Genomic DNA, 21,394 nt, shown 5'->3' on the forward strand with positions numbered 1-21,394 from the left:
CTTAATCTCCTCTTACTCCTGATAATATTTGAACATTGAAATTAAATTTTTTTTTCCCCCGATCACTACACACAAAATTCCCAGGCGTGCCACCTCTCGTTTGATGCATTCCTGCAGGTTTAATTAGATGCTTGCCACCTTCAATCAACCTGTCACCACACTCCCAGCATTGGTCACCCACCATGACCATCCTCGGAATTCAACACTTCATTATCTGATAACTGATAGGGTGATTTTCTGCAACTGAAGTCAGTCATTTCTCATGCCTCCAATAAATAAATGAAAAGGTTGTAAGGAAAACGCAGATGCTCACAAGTGTTATTAATGTTCTGCAATTATTTTTTTCTCCCAGGTGGTTTGTAATTTCAGGACAATCCAAGAGAGAAGATAAGCCACAGTAATTGACAATTATTCTCTGAATGTTTCTCCACAACTGATGTTAAACTGATTGCATGTATCCTTTCATTCATTCATGGGATGAGGGTGTCACTGGCTAGACCAGCATTTATTGCCCATCTCTAATTACCCAGAGGGCAGTTCAGCATCAACCACATTGCCGTGGGTCTAAAGTCACGTATATGCCAGGCCATGTAAAAATGGCAGTTTCCTTTCAGGAATGACATTAGTGAATCAGATGTTCTTTTTCTGACAATCAACAGTGGATTCATCGTTATCATTAGACTCATTTTTTTATTGATTTCAAATTTCCCCCATCTGCCATGGTGGGATTTGAACCCAGCTCCCAGAATATTGGAATCATAGAGTCAGAGATGCACAGCACAGAAACGGACACTTCAGTCCAATTTGCCCATGCCTATCAGATATCCTAAATTAATCTAGTCCGTTTTGTCAGCACTTGACCCATATTCCACTAAACTCTTCCCATTCATATACCCATCCAGATGCCATTTAAATGTTGGAATTGTACCAGCCTCCACCACTTCTTCTGGCAGCTCTTTCCATACACTCACCATCTTCTGTATGAATAGTTGCCCTTACATGCCTTTCAAATCATTTCCCTCTCACCTTCAACCTATGCCCTCGAGTTCCCCCACCACAGGGAAAAGACCTTGTCTATTTACCCTATCCATGCGCCTCATGATTTTATAAACCTCTATAAGGTCACCCACTCAATCCCAGCCTATGCAGCCTCTCCTTGCAGCTCAAACTCTCCAACCTTGGCATCATCTTTTTTGAACCCTGTCAAGATTCACAGTTACCTGGGTCTCTGAATTAGCAGTCCAGCAATAATACCACAATGGTCACTGCCTCCTTTGTTAGAGTGCAGGGTAATATTTGTAAACATCCAATCTTCTGTCACAACTCCATATCTAAGGCAGATTGGAAAAACACAACCAGAATCCTTGTATCCTTCAATCCTTATTCTCCTCAAGCAACCGCGAATGCTTCTCCATCCAAGCTAGATAAATTTTCTACTTCTGTGTACCAATGTTTTATGATCTGCGGAGCATAGTTGAATGTCTGATACTCCATAAATAATTCCTGTTTGTGGCAGCCAAATATGGAGGATGGTGTCTGATTTGTTTCAATCAAGTGAAAGGGGCTACTCCATTTGGAAAAAAAATGCTCATGATGAAGAAAGATTGTCACTGCTGTTCTAGATTTTAAAATTGAAACAATTTTCTTTATAAATTTCAAATCATGGAAAATGTTAAGATTAATTTATTATTATGATGTCATTATGAAGAGGAAATGATCTGTTTCTTTCCCCAGCCAAGCCATTAGATTTCAATTGTTGGTCCATCTGTTATTTCATATTGCCAACATTGCTGGACACGTATTTTCTCTTGTAAATTTAATCGTCGTTTTCAGCTGAACTTTCAATCAAAAGCTGACATATAAAAATTTACAAGATAACTTCCATGTTTTCAGGCTGACTGCAATACTGTCAAGGTCACGTTTATTGCCAATTACTTGTTGCCCTGGGAAAGGGGTGGTGAATGTTTTTTCTTAAAACAGTGTCAGTCATGTGGTGCTAATGTTCCCATAAAGTCAAGAATTCCTGCGGATTGGCCCACTAATGGCAAAAGGAACAGAGATACACGTCCAAGTCATGATGGTGCGTGGTAGGAAGAGGAACCAGGAAGTGATGACTATCCCTGCAAGAATGCTGTTCCTTTTTATTGCTGATTGGCTGAAATCAGACAGAAGTGACTTCTAAGGTGAGTTATCATTGGTGTTTATGGTGGATCATGTATACTGCAGCCTCAGCGTGCGGGTGATGGAGAGAATGTATGTTGTGTCCAGTGACAGAGGTGTCAATCAATTGTAAACAAAAATAGAAATTGCTGGAAAAACTCAGCAAGTCTGGCAGCATCTGTGGAGAGAAGTCAGAGTTAATGTTTTGGGTCCAGTGACCCTTCTTCAGAACAGGTGGTAGCTAAGAAAATGTTTTTATGTTTGTTGATTGTAAGAAAGAAGCTGCTAGGAAAAAGTTGGTTTTTATGTCAATCAATCGGTTAAGCTAATTTTGGAATTCTGCGCTCAATTCAGGTCTGCCTGTTAAAGGAAAGATGCTGTGAAACTTGTAAAAGGTGCAGAAAAGATTTACGAGGATGTTGCCACGGTTAGAAGGTTTGAACTATAGGGAAAGACTGAATAGTCTGGGGCTATTTTCCCTTTAGTATTGGAAGCTGAGGGGTGACTTTATAAACATTTATAAAATTATGAGGGACATATGTAGGGTGAATTGCTAAAGTCTTTTTCCCAGGGTAGAGGAGTCCAGAACTAGGAGGCATAGGTTTAAGGTGAGAGGGGAAAAATTTCAAAGGGACCTAAGGTGCAACCTTTTCACGCAGAGTGATGGGTGTACGGAATGAGCTGCCAGAGGAAGTGATAAAGGCTGGTACAATTACAGCATTAAAAAGGTATGATGTGGAGGTGCCGGTGTTGGACTGCAGTGTACAAAGTTAAAAATAACACAACACCAGGTTATAATCCAACAGGCTTATTTGGAAGCACTAGCTTTCAGAGCACCACTCCTACATCAGGTCAGGCAGCATCAAAGGAGCAGGAGAATCGACGTTTCAGGCATAAGCCCTTCTTCAGGAATGAGGAGGGTGGAGGAAGAGAGCTTCTTCAAGGAAGGCATCCTTGCAAGAGGATTCACAGTAGGTTAAAATCAACTAGGAGAAAGTGAGGACTGCAGATGCTGGAGATCAGAGCTGAAAAATGTGTTGCTGGAAAAGCGCAGCAGGTCAGGCAGCATCAAAAGAGCAGGAGAATTGACGTTTCGGGCTTATGCATAAGCCCGAAATGTCGATTCTCCTGCTCCTTTGATGCTGCCTGACCTACTGCGCTTTTCCAGCAACACATTTTTCAGCTCTGATCTCCAGCATCTGCAGTCCTCACTTTCTCCTCCTTCATCAGGTGGTTATATTACTTTTGCTGTAAATTCTGGGTCTTATGATCTTATATTCCACAGGCACCTGATGAAGGAGCAGTGCTCTGAAAGCTAGTGCTTCTGAATAACCCTGTTGGACTTTAACCTGGTGTTGTGTGATTTTTAATATTTAAAAGGCATCTGGATGGATACATGAATAGGAAGGAAAAAAACTATGTAAAAACAAGGACAGCAGATGCTGGAAATCAGAGTCTAGATTTAAGTGGTGCTGGAAAAGCACAGCAGGTCAGGCAGCATCCGAAGATCAGGAAAATCGATGTTTTGGGCCAAAGCCCTTCATCAGGAATAGAGACAGCGTGCTTTGCAGATTGGAGAGATAAATGAGACGGGGATGGGGGTGGGGAGAAAGTAGCATAGAGTACAATAGGTGAATAGGGGTGGGGATGGAGTGATAGGTCAGAGAGGAGAGTGGGGGAAAGTAGCAAGGACTACAAAACCAAGATTGCAAAGTCCGTGCCCACACCTCCTCCCTCACCTTCATCCAAGGTCCCAAAGGAGCCTCCCACATCCATCAAAGTTTTACCTGCACATCCACCAATATCATTTATTGTGTCCATTGCTCCTCTACATTGGGGAGACTGGACGCCTCCTAGCAGAGTGCTTCAGGGAACATCTCTGGGACACTCGCACCAATAAACCCCACCGCCCTCTGGCCCAAAATTTCAACTCACCCTCCCACTCTGCCGAGGACATGCAGGTCCTGGGCCTCCTTCACCGCCGCTCCCTCACCACCCGATACCTGGAGGAAGAACGCCTCATCTTCCACCTCGGAACACTTCAACCCCAGGGCATCAAAGTGGATTTTACCAGTTTCCTCATTTCCCTTTCCCCCACCTCACCCTAGCTCCAGCCTTCCAGCTCAGCACTGCCCTCATGACCTGTCCTACCTGCTTAACTTCCTTTCCACCTATCCACTCCACCCTTTTCTCTGACCTATCACCTCCATCCCCACCCCCATTCACCCATTGTACTCTTTGCTACCTTCCCCCACCCTCCTCTCTGACCTATCACCTCCATCCCCACCCCCATTCACCTAATGTACTCTATGCTACTTTCTCCCCACTCCCACTCCCCTCTCATTTATCTATCCACTCTGCATCACCCTGCCTATATTCCTGATGAAGGACGTTTGCCTGAAACGTCGATTTTCCTGTTCCTCGGATGCTGCCTGACCTGCTGTGCTTTTCCAGCACCACTCTAATCTGGACATATGAATAGGAAGGGTTTGGAGGGATACAGGCCAAATGGTGGCAAATAGACTAGATTAATTTGGGATATCTGCTCGGCATGGATGAGTTGGACTAAAGGCTCTGTTTCCATGCTATACAGCTCAATAACCCCATGACTGTAATTGAACAGCTCCACACTGGAAAGCATTGAGTACTGAGTGTGTTGTTACCCCATCCAGGTAAGTATTGAATGTTCCGTCACATTGCTATGTTGAGCTTGTAGGTGTTGAAGAAGTTTTGAGGATTCAGCAGTAACTGAGTCTTTGCCCTACTTTAGTTGCTGTAGTGGGTTGAGCTTCTGGTGTACAGTAAACACCATGGATACAGGTTATAATTAGTTCATATGTAAGTCTATCCCTCACCACCCAGATACAGTTTAATTCCTTTAAGGTCTCAGGCTGTTGCCTACTTTCCACGGGCCCTGTAAGGCGAGAACGGTATCATATACCTTTTCTTCTCAGTGGAAGAAAATGTCATGCTAACCTGGTTATTATAATTACGTAAGCACCTATGATTGGAAATCATCTCATCGCTTCCTCTCCATCTCACTGTCATTTTGAGATTGCTAAGTACTCCTCATGTCCCTCTGTGTTTTGCTCACATATTGATTCATGAATAAAACAATTAAGTTCATGTATCGAGCTACTTTACAAAGAATTCCCTTTGGCTACAGCTTCACTTCATTCAAAATGTTAGTGTTCTTTTGTTTGGATTGGCTTTGAATTCTTCAATTGCTCGAAAAGTTACAATTAAGACACTGACGGAATTTGCATTTATATTAATCAGCACCTGTGTAGGTTCAGGACCTGCTGTTCAGAGCAATAATCAATAGGGCAAATTGTCAGCTTTCCTGTGGTGTGGTTGTAGTGTTTCTACCCTTGGACTGGGAGGACCAGGTTCAGATCCCACCTACACCATTGGTGTGTGATAACATCTTTGAACAGGTTGGTTAGAAAAAAAAGGTAAAATTATGCATGTCACAGAATGTACACTTGTTGGGAAACTCTAGTGACCATCACTAAGAGGGGTTTGATAGCACCCACTGATTACTGTCTAGACCTGAAGAGCCTCTGCTGGACTGGCTTGCAGCAAGTGGTGAGAGCAACACGGTAAAGTAAAAACCTATTTGTCCTCATCCTCATCAATCTAGCTGTTGAGTCAGTATTGATAAGAAAGACCACTGTACAGTGTTTGTGAAGCTAAAATCCCACGTTTACACTAAAGGTATAGAAACTAATAGCACAACTTAGCTGTTTGGCCTCCAAGCCTACTCTGCCAGTCAATACGATTGTGGCTGTTTCTCTATCTCGTGCCCCATATTCTTTGATGCTTCAACATCTAAAAAAATCTCTTGCTTGAATATATGTGACACTAAGGCAGGCAGAGTTTTGGATAGTGCCGAAGGATGTTGTGGGTTACAGAGGGACATAAATAAGATGCAGAGCTGGGCTGAGAAGTGGCAAATGGAGTTTAATGCGGAAAAGTGTGAGGTAGTTCACTTCGGAAGAAGTAACAGGAATGCAGAGTACTGGGCTAATGGTAAAATTCTTGGCAGTATAGATGAACAGAGAGATCTTGGTGTCCAGGTGCATAAATCCCTGAAAGTTGACACCCAGGTTAATAGGATTGTTAAGAAGACATATGGTGTGTTCATGTTTATTGATAGGGGGATTGAGTTTCAGAGCCACGAGGTCACGTTTCAGCTGTACAGGACACTGGTAAGGCCGCACTTGGAGTATTGCATACATTTCTGGTCACTGCATTATAGGAAGGATATGGAAGCTTTGGAGAGGGTTCAGAGGATATTTACTAGGATGCTGCCTGGTATGTAAGGAAGGTCTTATGAGGAAAGGCTGAAGGAAGTGCGGCTGTTTTTGTTGGAGAAAAGGGAGTTGAGAGGTGACTTAATCGAGACATATAAGATAACCAGAGGTTAGATAGAGTGGACAGTGAGAGCTATTTCCCTCAGATGCTGAAGGCTAACATGATGGGACACAGCTTTAGATTGACGGGTGATAGATTTAGGACAGATATTAGGGGTAGTTTCTTTACTCAGAGAGTACTAGGGGTGTGGAATGGCCTGCCTGCAACAGTAGTAGACTCGCCAATGTTAAGGGCATTTAAATGGTAATTGGACATTCATGTGGACAATAATGGAATGGTGTAGGTTAGATGGACATCATATTAATTTCGCAGGTTGGCACAACTTCGAGGGCCGAATGGCCTATACTGTGCTGTAACGTTCTATATTCTATGTTCTATATTTAACACTTGGTCTTCATAGCCTTCGACGGAAGAGAATTTCAAGGGTTCACTAACCTTTGAGTGAAGAAATCTTTTCCTTGCCTCAGTCTTAAATGGTCTCCTCTCTTGTGTTGTATGGGACTGCCGATTTGCTAATTGGATGACGGATTCACTGCAGATCTTGCAGGTCAAAATTGGGCATCCAGGAGGTGCTAAAAATGTGTTGCTGGAAAGGCGCAGCTCCTACTCCTTGGATGCTGCCTGACCTGCTGCGCTTTTCCAGCAACGCATTTTCAGCTCTGATCTCCAGCATCTGCAGTCCTCACTTTCTCCATCCAGGAGGTGCTGTCAGGAGAATTCTACTCCACCGTTGCCTATGGTTTTCATGGCCTGGCATGCTCCTCATGATACTACTATCAAAAAGCAAAGAAAATAACCTTGGTTCATTCAAGACTCTTAGGAGGGCATTCCTTGAGTATCTGTCAACTCAGAAAAGCTGAACCATTAACACATGCAGGACTATGTGCACGATGAACAGCTGAAGCAATATACTACAGAAGTGACCAGGTGATTCCAACAGCCAATGGACCAGATCAATGGACAATTAAACAGTGGCTTAATGAAATCATTCTCAACAGTGGCAGAAGCCAACGTAAGTGTAAAGGCACTGTCAAAGCAGTTACAGCCATCTTCTGTCAGATTTGCCAAGTGAATGATTTAACTTGGCCTTCTATGGGGCCCTCACCATCACGGATACAAGTCTTCTGCCAATTTGGTGCAATCCATCTCATATCGAGAATTAGTCTGATGCAGTAGAGGCTGCCTTTCTCAATAGCATCCCAGCTACTGTGCTGAAGGTTTCTGTTCCAGAATGAGTTGTACCTCAGCCAATCTGCTTCCAATAGCTACAAGATTGGCAGCTACCCAATAGTGACAACTACTCAACATGGCATTAACCTAACAAAGTGGAAAACAGCCCAGGAATATTCTATCCACAAAAAAGGGCTAATACAATTAGGTTAAGAACAACTCCATTAATCTCCTCTCAAACAACAAGTTTGAGAGGCCAGGACAGAAGTGAAGCTGACTAATTGATAATGAGAGTAGGAGCGAATGCATAGGCTGTGCTGAAAACAATCAATGTCATAACAGGACTGGGTGTGGGAATTGGTAAACCGTGGAAGCATGGAATCAAACTCTAAAGTTATTGAACTCGATGTTGAGTCCTAGAGGCCACAGTGTTGTTCAAGTGGAAAATGAGATGCTGTTCTTTGAACTTGAGCTGAGGCTCATTGGGATATTGCAGTGGGCCTGTGACAGAGATGTTGGGGTGGGAACACAGTGGTCTGTTGAAATGGCAGTCAATGGGAAGCTTGGGCTCAGAATGTAGGTTCTCTGGAGAAATTTCTGTCTTTGTTTCAGATCTCCACCAACTTGTTTTATTAACAAGTTAATGGTAGCTGTCATTGTCAGTGCAATCAAGAGGCATTTATTCAACAATAACTTCCTGTTTGATGCTTCTTTTGGTTTCTGCCATGTAATCAGCTCCTGATCTCATTATTCCAAGTAAGAACAGAAGAGTTGAATTCCAGAGGCAAGCTGCAATTGACTGCCCATGACACCTTGGCAGCATTTGACAAAATGTGGCACCATAGAGTCAGAATAAAACTGATGTAAATTGAAAACTCTTTGCAGGTTGGTGTCATATTTAACACAAATGAATAAGGTTATAGTTGTTAGAAGAATATCATTTCAGCTGCTGGATACACTGAAGGAGCTCTTTAGGTCAAGTCTCTTGGGCCTAACTTTAGTTGCTCAATTAATGGCATTTTTCCATCACAATGTTGATACTAAGGATTGCATATTCACAACTCCTGAGATAATGAAAGCGTCTGTGCTCACATGAATCAAGACCCCAGCAAACTGACCAGTCACACTGATGTCCCATAAGTACCACTTCCAACTAGAGAGAGTTTAATGACTCTCCTAGACATTCAATGATATTTATCAATATCAAATCCCTCATCAGCATCCCAGAGAGGTAGGTGCAGGTGGGAATAGAGAATGAAGAGTGGGGCTTACCACTGAGCAGAAACATCTCAGCGAGTGAAAGTGAGGACTGCAGATGCTGGAGATCAAAGTCAAGATTAGAGTATTGCTGGAAAAGCACAGCAGGTCAGGCAGCATCTGAGGAGTGGGAAAATCAACGTTTCAGGCAAAGGCCCTTCATCAGGAATGAAGCAGGGAGCCTCTCTGACCTATTACCTTCACCTCCACCTCCATCCACCCATTGCACTCTTCTGGGAAGGTTTAGAACACTTACCTCAGGAGCTTCCATTTGCTGAGAGGTGGGAGGGAGGAGCAAAGGACTTCTGGGAAGTTTTTAAGATCTAAACCCAAGACCCTTCACTATAGGGCCTCCCTCCCACCAACCTCCTCTAACCTTACTAAGACTCTGTAAATTCGGTAAGTTTTCAGGTTTCTCACATTCTTTCTTCCCTTCCTTTGTTTAGTCCTGTGTGGGCTTTCAGAGTAGTGGGATATTGATGTTAGGACAGTTGCATGTTCCTAATGCAGGATGTGGCGAGTAAGAGACACTTCACATGTCTCTGCCGACTACATCTGCGTGATGTAGTCCAGCTCCAGCTCCTCAAAAACCAAGTTAGGGAACTGGAGCTGGAGCTGGATGAACTTCAGATCATCCAGGAGGCTGAGGGAGAAATTGAGAGGATGTACAGGATGGTGGTCACTTCCAGACACAGGATAAGGACAGCCGGATTACTGTCAGGCAGAGGAAAGGGAACCGACGGTCAGAGCAGGGATCACCTGTGGCCGTTCCTCTCAGTAATAAGTATACCATTTTGGAATCTGCTGGTGGGGATGGACTACCAGGGGAAAGCCATAGTTGTCAGGTCTCTGGCACTGAGCCTGGCACTGTGGCTCAGAAGGGAAGGGAGGAGAATAGAAAATCACTGGTGTTAGGGGACTCAATAGTTAGACGGATTGACAAGAGATTTTGTGGTCATGAACGGGACTCCTGGAAAATATGTTGCCTCCCTGGTGCCAGGGTCTGATTTGTTGCTGATTGGGTTTACAGGATTCTGAAGGGAGACGATGAACAGCCAGAAATTGTGGTATATATAGACACTAATGATATAGCCAGGAAAGGGATTGAGGATCTGAAAAGTGACCACAGAGAGTTAGGTTGGAAGCTGAAGAGCAGGACGAGTAGAGTAGTATCTCAGGTTTGCTACCGGTGCCACGAGATAGTGAGGTGAGGAACAGTCAGCAAATGCAGCTTAACAACTGGCTGCAAGGCTGGTGCAAGAGGGAGTGCTTCAGATACCTAAACCATTGGGATACCTTTTGGGGAAGGTGGGACCTGTACACGAAGGATGGGTTGCACCCTGAACTGGAGGGGCACAAATGTCCTGGGTGGGAGATTTGCTCATGTGATTTGGGAGGGTTTAAATTGGATTGGCAGGGGGTTGGGAATCAGACCCACATATCTGAGAGGGGGACACTTGCAGATGGGGTAGTGACTGGATGGAATGAATCTATCGGGAAGGTTTCTCATGTGATGAAACACAGGGATTGGTTGAAGCGTGTCTGCTCCAATGCAAGGAGTGTCAGAAGTAAGAGTGACAAACTTAGAGTTTGGATCAGTACTTGGAGATACGATGTTGTGACCATAACGGAGATGGGGGTTTCACGGGGGCAGGAATGGTTGTTTAATGTTTCAGGGTTTAGAACATTTAAAAACAACAGGGAGGGTGGAAAACGAGGTGGGGGTGTAGCATTGCTAATCAGAGAGTGCAACACAGCTCCAGAAATGAAGGTTGTTGAGGAAGGTCTGTCTGCTGAGTCAGTATGGGTGGAAGTCAGGAACAGCAAGGGAACAGCCATTTCATTGGGGTTTTCTACAGACCACCTAATAACAGTAGGGAGGTTGAAGAACGCATAAGCGAGCAGATTCTGGAAAAATGCAGAGCTGGCAGGGTTATAGTTATGGGTGATTTCAACTTTCCCAATATTGACTGGAACCTCCTAAGTGCAGATGGTTTGGATGGAAATGTTTTTGTTAGATGCGTTCAGGAGGGTTTCCTTACTCAGTATGTAAACAGACTGACGAGAGGAGAGGCCGTTTTGGATTTGGTGCTCGGCAATGAGCCAGGACAGGTGTCAGATTTCACAGTGGGAGAACACATTAGTGACAGTGATCACAACTGCCTAACATTTAACATAGCCTTAGAGAGGGAAAGGAGCAGTTACTGAGGGAAGATATTTATTTGGGGAAAAGGAAATTATGACGTTATCAGACAGGAGTTGGGAAGTACAGACTGGGAGCAATTGTTCCACAGAAAGGGCACAGCAGATATGTGCAGACTATTTAAGGAGCAGTTGTTGCGAGTGATGCACGGATTTGTTCCTCTGAGACAGGTAAGAAGGGGTAAGATTAAGGAACCTTGGATGACGAGAACAGAAGAGCTTCTCGTCAAAACGAAGAGGACAACTTACATAAGGTGGAGGAAGCAAGGATCTAGTACAGCTTTAGAGGATTACAGGCTTGCTAGAAAGGAGCTCAGAATTGGACTGAGGAGAGGCAGGAGGGGGCACGAAAAAGATTTGGCAAATAGGATTAGGGAGAACCCAAAGGCATTTTACTCACACGTGAGGAATAAGAGAATGATCAGGGAGAAGGTAGGACCGGTCTGGGATAGCATAGGGAACTTGTGCATGAAATCTGAGCAGATAGGGGAAGCCCTAAATGAATATCTTGCTTCAGTTTTCTCTAAGGAAAGGGATCTTGTTGTGAATGAGAACTTTGAGGAGCTGGGATACAGGCTTGACCAGATCAAGATTGATGAAGTTGATGTGCTGGAAATTTTGGAAAACATTAAGATTGATAAGTCCCCACGGCCAGACCAGATTGATCCTAGGCTGTTCCGGGAAGCGAGAAAAAAGGTTGCTAAGCCGCTGGCAAAGATCTTTGCCCCCTCACTCTCTATGGGAGTCGTACTGAGGATTGGAAAGAGGCGACTGCTGTTCCTCTTTTCAAGAAGAGTAATACAGATCAGTCAGTCTTACATCTGTGGTCAGTAAGGTTTTGGAAAGAATTCTGAGGGATAGGATCTGTAACTATTTGGCAAAGCATAGCATGATTAAAGGCAGTCAGCATGGCTTTGTGAGGAGCAGGTCATGCCTCACAAATCTTATTGAGTTCTTCGAGGAGGTGACAAGACAGGTCGACGAAGATCGAGTAGTGGATATGATGCATATGGACTTCAGCAAGGCATTTGATAAGGTTCCTCATGGTAGGCTCATTCATAAAATAAGGGAGTATGGGATACAATGGGATTTGGCTGTCTGGATTCAGAATTGGCTGGCTGACAGAAGACAGAGTGCTTGTGGATGGAAAGTATTCTGCCTGGAGGTCAGTGTTGAGTGGGGTCCCGCAGGGCTCTGTTCTTGGGACTCTGCTCTTTGTAGTTTTTATAAATGACTTGGATGAGGAGATTGAGGGGTGGGTTAATGAATTTGCAGATGACACAAATATTGGAGGTAACGTCGATAGTATAGAGAGCTACTGCAGGCTCCAGCGCGACATAGGCAGGATGCAGGGCTGAGCTGAGAAATGCAGATGGAGTTCAACCTGGATAAAGATGAAGTGATGCATTTTGGAAGGTCGAACTTGAATGCTGAATATAGGATTAAAGACAGGATTTTTGGCAGTGTGGAGGAACAGAGGGATCTTGGTGTGCAAGTACATAGATCCCTCAAAGTTGCCACCCAAGTGGATAGGGTTGTTAAGAAAGCATATGGTGTTTTGGCTTTCATTAACAGGGGGATCGAGTTTAAGAGCCGCGAGGTTTTGCTCCAGCTCTACAAGTCCCTGGTGAGACCACACTTGGAATATTGTGTTCAGTTCTGGTCGCCCTACTATAGGAAAGATACAGAGGCTTTGGAGAGGGCGCAAAGAAGGTTTACCAGGATGCTGCCTGGACTGGAGGGCTTGCCTTATGGAGAATGGTTGAAAAAGCTCGGACTTTTCTCTCTGGAGAGAAGGAGGAAGAGAGGAGACCTGATCGAGGTATACAAGATAATGAGAGGAATAGATAGAGTCAATAGCCAGATACTTTTCCCCAAGGCAGGATTGACGGGTATGAGGGGTCATAGTTTTAAGATATTAGGGGAAAGGTGTACAGGAGACGTCAGAGGTAGGTTCTTTACGCAGAGAGTTGTGTATGCATGGAATGGGTTGCCAGCGGTTTTTGATTAGATTAGATTACTTACAGTGTGGAAACAGGCCCTTCGGCCCAACAAGTCCACACCGACCCGCCGAAGCGCAACCCACCCATACCCCTACATTTACCCCTTACCTACAGGCAATTTAGCATGGCCAATTCACCTGACCCGCACATCTTTGGACTGTGGGTGGAAACCGGAGCACCCGGAGGAAACCCACGCAGACACGGGGAGAATGTGCAAACTCCACACAGTCAGTCGCCTGAGGCGGGAATTGAACCCAGGTCTCTGGAGCTGTGAGGCAGCAGTGCTAACCACTGTGCCACCGTGTTGCCCCTCGATCAGGTCTCCTCTCTTCCTCCTTCTCTCCAGAGAGAAAAGTCCGAGCTTTTTCAACCATTCTCCATAAGGTGGTGGTGGAAGCAGAGTCATTAGGGACATTTGAGCGACTGCTGGACAGGCACATGGAGAGCAGTGAGTTGAGGGGTGCGTAAGTTAAGTTATTATATTTTACATTAGGATTAAACCTTGGCACAGCTCCCTTCTCCCCAGCCCCATCCTCCCTCCCAGTTATCTCTCTACCCCGGAGGCTCCCTGCCTCATTCCTGATGAAGGGCTTTTGCCCGAAATGTCGATTTTCCTGCACCACAGATGCTGCCTGACCTACTGTGCTTTTCCAGCACCACTCTAATCTTGAAACATCACAGCGCCCAAACAGATAAAGAGCAGTCAGGGTGAATAATGAATTCTGACCTTGCCAGAAATATGACCTAATATCCTGGAAGATGAAGTACTTGACACAAAAAGTTTACAGTATTCTTAAGGGTATTCCAAATGTTAAACAATAAACCAGTGGCATCCCAAAGCGAATCAAATTTCAATCAGATAAGCCTCCTGTATCTTTGCTTTTGATATGCACCATCTGATAAGGACGTTTGTGGCTTTCTCATGCACATTAGACACTTGCAAACAGCTTGAGGCCTACCACTGGTTTCTAGGTCAAATCTCAAAATGTTGGAATTAACAGCAACTCTCTTCTCCAGATCAGAGCTGAAATATTTATATATTTTTTGAATCTTATAAATGGGCACTGCTGAAGCTGCTGTACATTTTCCATATTTAGTATTTTTATTTCGGATTTCCAGCATTTGCTTTTTCACTCTAACTTTGCTTTATGTGAATGCAGAAGTTTTGACAAAGTCGAGTAGCCTTTGTGCAGTACTGATAATGTTAGTGTTAACATGCTACCTTAAGCCCATGTGTTGGGATATGATAGTGTTAGAGCTTCAAATGTTTGATTACTAATCTAAACCTTTGCTCTTAAGCTTCCAATGTTTGCATAAAACATCAATGGAATATATTTATGATTTGATAATTGCACATGCTAATGAGGGTAGCTGGCTATCATGTTCCATGGGTAAACAACCACGGGCTGATGATATGAACAATCTGACAGATATAATTAAGGAAACAGAACTACATCAAACCTCAAAGGCAAACACGATCAAAGAAGGCAGAGCTAATTTTCTGTAAAGATTCTTTTAGTTGAAGATATTGTCTGTGTCGCTTGTGGAAATAATTACCTTTCTCATGGTCAAATTGGTTCAATTTTACATTTTTTTGGCTAAATGTCAGTCGTATTAAGTTTGTTGGAGTGAAACATGAGGACAAGGAAGCTTATCTTGCTGAATCTTGCTAAACAGACCACTGTAATTGCCACTGTTGTCCCAATGGCGAGTCTCATGTCGTACCTATGGCACATCTTACCACATGCCAGCAGAATGTTCCATCACCAGGCTTCCATTGTATGACCAGCATGCCTTGTGGTCACGTTATCTTGAAGAGCTTGCTGTACACCTGGAGGAACACTGGCATCTGCCCTGCTCATGACTGGTGACTGGACAAAGAATGCAAGGCAGAAGGGCATTTCCAAGATGAAAAAAAGTCCGTTCAGACTTTGGGTGGCATGGTGGCTCAGTGGTTAACACTGCAGCCTCACAGCGCCAGGGACCAGTGTCCGATTCCAGCCTCGGGTGACTCCGTGTGGAGTTTGCACATTCTCCCATGTCTGCATGGGTTTCCTCTGGGTGGTCCAATTTCCTCCCACTGTCCAAAGATGTGTAGGTCAGGTGAATTGGCCATGCTTAATTACCCATAGTATTCAGGGATATGTAGCTTAGGTGCGTTAGTCAGGGTAAATGTAGAATAATAGGGTCGGGAAAGGGTGTGGGTGGGGTATTCTTCGGATGCTCAGTGTGGACTAGTTGGGCCAAATGACCTGTTTCCACGTTGTAGGAATTCTATGACTATGGACCTCTTCCACTTGGTCCTTTGCAGATTCAGTTGAATAGCATAGACCTGATATTCAGATCCCACTCAATAGAACTAAATTGTACATGGGCCAGAAGACTTGATGCTATTTAGTCTTTGCTATTGTCCAAAAGGGCCTTCTTCCCTATGTAATTTAGATCAAAACTAATAGTTTGCACCAACTGCTACTATAGATCTGAGAGCTTACTGGGGTCACAATAATCCCCGTAAGGAATTTGTATACATAATGTTTATTGAAACATATGCTGATCAGAGCTATCTATCTTTAACTGTCAGATATGGGATCAGACACAAGGGTCACCCTTCTAAGGTTCAAACAAAATTGGCTTTGTATTGCACACAGTCAGAAGGCACACAGTCAGAATTCACGATCAGATCTTTAGTCAAATATGAATCAAATTATCTGTAGTCATAAGACTGAGGCAAATCAAGACAAAATATTTTGATTTGTTACTATTGTGATGATCCAGTCAAGTTGAGATAAGGCTGATTGCATTGTATGCTGTAGCAATTTGCTGCATCTTCTCAATTCAGGATGTCCTTTATATTGAATCGAAGGTTATGCACTTTTTCATTGTTGGAAGTATTGCTATGGTACAGCTGATGATAGTATGAAAAATCATATCTCAGAGCAAATCCTGGCTTAATGGACCATACGTTTTATTTTTATACTTTGTTTACTGTAGTGGTCAGTCACTGAACATATTCACAAGAGGCTGTCCCATGTAAGGAGAAGTGGTGGCTTAGGGGTATTGTCGCTTGACCATTAATCTGGAGACTTAATTTTCCTTTAATAAGACAATCTGCTCATTCCAAGTATCAAGTCTAATTTCTGATCATAATCATATTATTTCAAATCACAGTAGGAACCGCAAGTGTTTGTCCAAGTTTCCTGATCAAAGAAGTGAAAATATACTAACAAGTAAGAATAATCAGGCAGATATTTTGTCCATCTATTCAGGATTTTTGGATCACCCGAATCCAAAAGAATAGAGGAGTTTCAGGTAGGAAGGAACCTGTAATTTAAAACTTGTCCAATTTTCCAGAAGTTCACACCAGATCAATATAAATCCATTGGTGGCATGATGGAATTTTATTAGTGGTAATGATTCACAGTCAAGAGTGTGCTGCAGCAGGAGAATCAACGTTTTGGCCTAAGCCCTTCATCAGGAATGAGGCTTGCGGGCCAGGGGGGCGCTGAGAGATAAATGGGAGAGGGGTGGGGTTAGTGGGAAGGTAGCTGAGATTGCAATAGTAGATGAAGATGGGGGAGAAGCTGATAGGTCAGAGAGGACAGTGGAGTGGATGGATGGGATAAGGTGGGCGGGAGGGGGAAATGAGGAAACTGGTGAAATCCACATTGATCCCATGTGGTTGGAGGGTCCCAAGGTGGAAGATGAGGTGTCCTTCCTCCAGGCGTCAGGTGGTTAGGATTTGGCAGTGGAGGAGGCCCAGGACCTGCATTCCCTTGGCAGAGTGGGAAGGGGAGGGGGGTTGAAGTGTTCAGCCACAGGGCAATGGGTATGGCTGGTGTGGGTGTCCCAGAGATGTTCTCTGAAACAATCCGCAAGGTGATGTCCTGTCTCCCCGATGAAGAGAAGACCACATTGGGTGCAATGGACACAGTAAATGACATTGGTGGAAGTACAGGTAAGTTTATGTTGGATGTGGAAGGATCCATTGGGGCCTTGGATGGAGGTGAGGGGGGAGGCATGGGCACAGGGTTTGCACTTCCTGGGGTGGCAGGAACTTTCCCTCTGCTGCATCAATGATGTAAAGGCATTACCTTGTGCTCCCCTGCTCCACACTCCTCTCCGACCTATCACCTTCTCCCCCACCTTCATCTACCTATCGCATTCCCAGCTGCCTTCCCCCCAGACGCATCCCCTGCCATTTATCTCTCAGCCCCTTTGGCCCACAAGCCTCATTCCTGATGAAGAGTTTAGGCCCGAAACATCGATTTTCCTGCTCCTCTGATGCTGGCTGGCCTGCAGTGCTTCTCCAGCACCACACTCTCAACTCTGATCTCCAGCACCTGCAGTCCTCACTTTCTCCATAATGATTCCAAACCAGTAATGACAATAATCCCATCCTTGACCATTTGAATCCATTGAATCTGACACTATGACAAGTATATGACCAATAAATTGGCCAGATTGCACAAATATATGACTAATTCACTATTACCTTATAAACAGGGATGCTCAGTTGGCTGGATAGCTGGTATACAATGCAGAGTGATGCCAACAGTGTGGGTTCAATTCCCATGAGGTTACCGTGAAGGATTCTCCTTCTCAACTTCTCCCCTTGCCTGAGGCGTGGTGACCCTCACGATTAACTCATCATCAGTCATCTCTCTCCAATGACAGAGTGGCTTCTGGGACAGTAACAACGTCATCTTTATAAAAAGGGAATATGGCCCAAATACCCATAACATTCTAGTCCTACGGTATGTTTTTAACTCTTACCTCTGAGATAGCCTAATTCTCCCAGCCCCATCTCCGCCCCTCTCAATCCCTTTGCCCTCCCCCCCTCCACATTCATGACAAAGGGCTAATGCCAGAAATATTGATTCTCCTGCTCCTCAGATGCTGCCTGACCTGCTGTGCTTTTTCCAGTGCCACGCTTTTCGATTCTGACTCTCCAGTATCTGCAATCCTCACTTTCTCCTAAAATCTGACTAAGTACTTAATGTAGCATCAACGAAGTTCTCTGAACCCATCTGGAGACTCAGATCAGGCACGATCACATTCAATGGCATGTCAAGCTCAAAGGGCCGAATGGCCTCACTCATGATCCTATTTTCTGTGTTTCTATGACTCATATCAAGATTTGTCCAACTAATATACTAACCAAATACCATCCTAGTCAAATCTACCCTGCCAGAACATCTCACCAGAAGTAAAGATACCTTAGTTACTAACCAATTTTATCTATTTCATGTAGATTGCCTGAATTTTTCAGCTGATCACCACAGCCAGCTTAAGTCAGGAGTTAAAAGGTGTTTAATTCTTTGTAAATCTCTAAAATTTAAAGTCTTTTTTTTCCAAGATCGCAGTAACTTCATAAAACTTTATAGCTTCAGATTTAATAAAAGGTTAAGGGAGCTTCAACTCATTCCTATTCTTCACTGACGAATCTTCATATACTCTCCAGATTGAACATGATATGGAGGAAGCTCAATTTTAGTTTAATGCTACCAAAGATATACAGTTGCGTGAAAGTTGCCCTGGGAGCCCTCAGCATTAAATTTGGATTTAGTCGTGACCAAGTGACAAGGGGTCATTGCTCCTCTCTCTTTTCAACATCTATGTTGGTCAGTCACAACAAATATTTTTAGTTTTAATTTCAGCAGGTCGCTATCACATTTCTGAAATAACTCCATGAAGGTTGGTATCGCGTCACTAAATCACCCTTTATTTACACATGCACTGTACAAGACCCTGACCCAGAAAGCTCAGAGCCAGCTCCTAGCGTGAGCAGGATGTCCTATTTATTTTTTCTTTTTTTTTACCCATGTTGTGTGTGTGCAGGTGTGAGACACGACACTCCTGTTCTTTTTTTTCTGACACTCCTGTTTATTTTATTATATTTTATTTTAAAATTTTTTGTCCCCACACTCCTGCCTAACTGCGGTAGTGCTTATTTTTTCCCCAGTACCCATGGTGTGTGTGTGTGTGCAGGTGATGTCCTGTTTATTTTATTTTATTTTTTTCTTTCTTTTCTTTTTTTATAGCCAGTTCTCAGAGTGAGTGTAACCTCTGACAGTCCTGTTTTTTTTAAATTAACCCCCACACTACCGCCTAACTGTGATAGTGCTTATTTTTTCCCCAGCAACCATGGTATGTGTGTGCAGCTGATGTCTTGTTTATTCTTTTTTAACAGGGACATGAGGACAAACCTCAAATCCCAGTTCCCCCACTCCTTATTAATTTTTTTAACTCCCACACTATCGCCTAACTGCGGTATGTCCTGTTTATATCTGTCAGCCAGGAATCACTGATTGGACCAGATAAACAGCCCCAGTTAGGGAACTCATTTCTATGAAGACCATCTGGCTGTTCACCTCATCATTATGACAACAACTTCAATTAAACTGAATTTACCAGGTCAAAAGGTGAAGGTGAATCAATTCCAAAGTTTTTTTGAATGAAAGTTTCATTGCCTATTACAACCAAGAAAAATAAGAAAACATGACAACAAATGCAGAACAACCTCAGTTATCGGAACATTGATTATCCAAATTTCGGATTATCCAAACAAGATCTCAGAGTCCCGATGCATGGGTAAACTATGTTATCCGAACATTCAATTACGCGAACATTTGATTATCTAAACAAAATAGTCCCCGCCCGTGTCATTCGGATAATCGAGGTTCACCTGTACATGCATTTCACAAAGAGAGGCCATCTACACAGTCTTGAAGATAAAAACCATTGCAGTTCAAAGAACTTGGAGTTCTTAAGTTGTGAAAGTAGAATATTGGAAGCATCTGTCGAGTTGATGCCCTGTTGATGAATTTTGCAGATATTCTTGATATTTCAATAAACAATGCTATTTCCAAATGTTATTTTTTTCACTATCCTTATTTTTGATATTAAGAGAGAGGGAGAACATTTTTCAGTATCCTTGCAGTCATTAGTCCATGTTCTCCACTCTCCTTTGTTGTCCAACGGTTGCTGTTCATATAGAGTTCCTTTATGAATTCTGTTGTCCATGTCACTTTTTCTGGATATTTATAGACAACTCTTTGTCTTTATTATGTGTAGTTATCATGCAATTATAAGCAAAACATTTGATGCAAATTTCTTGACACCCCACTGGGTTTTGGTGCCTGTTGATTAAAATAGTAATTGTAAGTAATTACTGATCAATTTTGTATATTTAATGTAGATTACCTGAGCTTGTCAGGTAATCACCACAGCCAGCTTAAGTCAGTAGTGTCCTTTTTTAAAAGATGTTTAGTCCATGGAAATCTCCAATAATTAAAGTAATTTTTTTTCTATGATAGCAACAACTCCATAAAATCTTATGGCTTCAGGTTTAACAAAAGGGTAAGGGAGCGTCAGCTCAACACTATTTTTCACTGATGAATCTTCACATACTCTCCAGGTTGAATATGACATGGAGGAAGCCCATTGGGAAGCAAGTATTAAGAAGGGAAGAGTCTTCAGTGTCCATGACTAAGGTAATGTCATCACTGACCATATTCATTATAAGGGAATGTTAAGTATAATAAACTATCAATTTGACGTAGGGAAAGAACATCATGGGATAGTTGACATGTGTGAATAATTGTAAAGCTTACAAAATGGTTAGAAGTTGTATTAGAATAATTCAGCAGTAGTAGAGTTAAAACAAATATGTCATGCTTGTAAGTTTGCTCGCTGAGCTGGAAGGTTTGTTTTCAGATGTTTCGTCACTATACTAGGTAACATCATCAGTGAGCCTGCGGTGAAGTGTTGGTTCTGTCCCACTTTCTATTTATGTGTCTTGGGTTTCTTAAAGTGGGTGATATCATGTCCGCTTCTTTTTATCAGAGAATGGTAGATGGGGTCCAAATTGATGTGTTTATTGCTGGAGTTCCAGTTAGAATGCCAGGCCTCTAGGAAATCTCATGCGTGTCTTTGTTTCGCCCGACCTCAGATGGATGTGTTGTCCTAGTCAAAGTGGTGTCCTTCTTTGTCTGTATGTAAGGATACTAGTGAGAGATGGTCATGTCCTTTTGTGACTAGTTGATGTTCATGGATCCTTGTGGCTAGTTTTCTGCCTGCTTGTCCAATGTCGTATCTGTTACAGTCATTGCAAGGTATTTTGTAAATGATATTCGTTTTACTGGTTGTTTGTATTGGATCCTTTAGGTTCATTAGTTGCTGTTTAAGTGTGTTGATAGGTTTATGGGCTACCATGATGTCCAGGA

The 21,394-nt window shown here is 43.3% G+C and overlaps 1 long non-coding RNA gene across 1 annotated transcript; it reads left to right on the plus strand.

The window, feature by feature from the left end:
- Positions 1 to 381: 381 nt before the first annotated feature.
- LOC132823643 (uncharacterized) lies at positions 382 to 20,662 on the plus strand. The gene is made up of 3 exons (XR_009645571.1): positions 382 to 454; positions 1,987 to 2,183; positions 20,587 to 20,662. It is a non-coding gene; the product is annotated as an uncharacterized LOC132823643 (long non-coding RNA).
- The last annotated feature ends 732 nt before the right edge of the window (positions 20,663 to 21,394 follow it).

This window comes from Hemiscyllium ocellatum, chromosome 17 (assembly GCF_020745735.1).
Source record: "Hemiscyllium ocellatum isolate sHemOce1 chromosome 17, sHemOce1.pat.X.cur, whole genome shotgun sequence".
NCBI lineage: Eukaryota > Metazoa > Chordata > Chondrichthyes > Orectolobiformes > Hemiscylliidae > Hemiscyllium > Hemiscyllium ocellatum.